We start from the raw sequence: 2188 nt of genomic DNA, 5'->3' as shown, positions 1-2188 counted from the left end.
CTGTACAACAAGGTGCTCCCTGTCAGCAGTGTTGAGCGCACTCTGTGTGCTCAGAGAGGCAGAAAGAGGCCACAAAACAACTTGAAAACAAAAAAATGGCATGTGAATAGGAATGAATAGCTCTGCTGATGGCTCAGCTGTAAGTTTTTTGTGCTTACGTATCTAAATATGTCTGTGAACTGGACAGATGATTTAGCTGCTGCCTATCAGAATTTGACATCTGTTAAAAAGGTGAAATCCTACAGTTTAATGTAAAATGTAGCTCTTTAATTGCTATATTAGTCGTTAGATATACCTGCAGCCTATTACATCCAGTTTGTTATGGATATTTGAGCAGTAAACATCTTTGTGAAGATTCTTTGCGCCAACATAACAAAATTAAAGTACTCCCTGCCCACCAGTGTGGTCCTCCAAAACACTAGGCTGCTCCTTTATCACAAACAGTAAGGGAGAACACACACCCATCCTGGGTGCTCATGTTCTGCATGATGTGTCCAAAACTTCCCCTTTTCATCTGGTTCTCAGCTGAGAGAAAACTGCAAAAGCTTGGCACAAGGAACTCCTTCCTCCTCCCTCGGAGCAGTAGAAACGGCACAAATAAAAGACCTCCCACACTGTACATCTTTTCCTAACTATAAAATCTTCTTGGCTGTACCTGTGTGATTGAGAGTTCAATATCTAACATGTGTAAGGCAGAGGGGAACTGCTACCACGGTCTTTGCAGATGTTTTTTATCTTGCATTGTCTCTCTGGAGGACGCGGAAAGGGCGCAGGTAGCCAGGCTGGGGCCAGAAAAGCCGTATGCTCCATTAACAACATGTCTTTAATGCTGTTCACTCACCAGAAATGCTGATAGGCATTTAACAAGATTTTAAAAGACTCCACATGTCTCCGCTTCACAGCTGTAAAACGGAAGTGCCCTTCCTTGCAAGGACAAGGGTCTCATGTGCGGTGGTGCTGGAGCCCATGCAACTACCATATGTAGGTAGATGTGTCCTGCTGTCTGCCTCAGATCTGGTTGTAGAGGGTTTATCGCAGAGGATAAACCTAGAGGATTACCACAATCTGCTGAGGACACAAAGGAATCCTGCAGACTCAACAAACTCATTTTACTGACATGGGAAAATTGGTGAACTAAGGGATATCAGGCATTCCAACACTATTTCATAAAATGCTCCTGGTATAATTATCCTCAAAGAAGACAGTCTGGTTTGAAATAGGGGCCTTGTACAGGTTCTCGGAACAGTAATCTCAGTAATGTCATTGGCCAGTTTTTTCCAGGCAAGCAAACCCAGGAAGTTTCCCCTGAGCTGAACCCTCAGTCTTTGCTGCTTCTGTGCAAAAAAACCAAAACAAAACAAAACAAAAAACACCCAACAAAAAACTTTTCCCTGGATTATCCCTCCCACTGCAAAACACAAGTCTGAAAAGGACTTCCTCAAACTTCAGCTGGAACAGCAACAAATTATGTTTTCTAGTGGCACAGAAACCTTTCATGGCTTATATTCCTTGGCATGCGACACTGGACAAATGTCAGGATGGCCTGATGCTCCTCATGCTGGAAAGGGAAGTCCAGGGGAAAAGGACTCCCTGAGCTACCCTGCTCCAGGCTTTTCTCCACTCTAGGAGAGGAGATTTTTGCTCAGAATGTGTTTAGTCTTATGTTAATTTAGTTTAATTCATCTGGAGGAAAAACACACCTATTTTGATCAAGAAAGGTGAGATAAAACTTGAAAATTCATCCTTCCCATCAATTTCTTTGGGGCAGATGCTGGCTCTGAGCAGATGGAGGAGCTTCAATAAAAAGATGCCCATTTTAATCAGAATATTAGCTCGAAGCGTAGGATGACCAGCCTTAGCTCTGGCACAGCAGAGCTAGTGCGTCCTCCTTCCACTCCAGCTGCATTTTCCTTTGCCAAAATCATGATCTGCTTCCCTGCACCAGCAAAGAACCATCATCACTACACACAGGCTCTTTAATCAGTGCACGTCACATGACAGCACTGCAGAAATTGGGTCGTAAACACTATCAGAACATTCTTGAAAAGGTGGAGCAAAATACATTAAACCAGGGAGGCAAGAGAGCTGATTGTGTTACCTAGGTTGCATTCAGATGGAAAAAGCTCCCATTGCTTGAGGATCTATCATGCTGTTCAAATAATCAGTATAACGATGAGTTGGGGGGGGG

General features: G+C 43.6%; 1 protein-coding gene across 1 annotated transcript in view; it reads right to left on the bottom strand.

Annotated features, from left to right (window-relative positions):
- Positions 1-2188, bottom strand: part of FGF3 (fibroblast growth factor 3) — a gene marked incomplete at its 5' end in the record, with an annotated part of 3786 nt that overhangs the window by 604 nt on the left and 994 nt on the right. The window lies entirely within an intron of this gene.

This window comes from Buceros rhinoceros, unplaced genomic scaffold (assembly GCF_000710305.1).
Source record: "Buceros rhinoceros silvestris isolate BGI_N320 unplaced genomic scaffold, ASM71030v1 scaffold15582, whole genome shotgun sequence".
Classification (NCBI taxonomy): domain Eukaryota; kingdom Metazoa; phylum Chordata; class Aves; order Bucerotiformes; family Bucerotidae; genus Buceros; species Buceros rhinoceros.
This window is presented reverse-complemented; position numbering and strand designations above follow the sequence as displayed.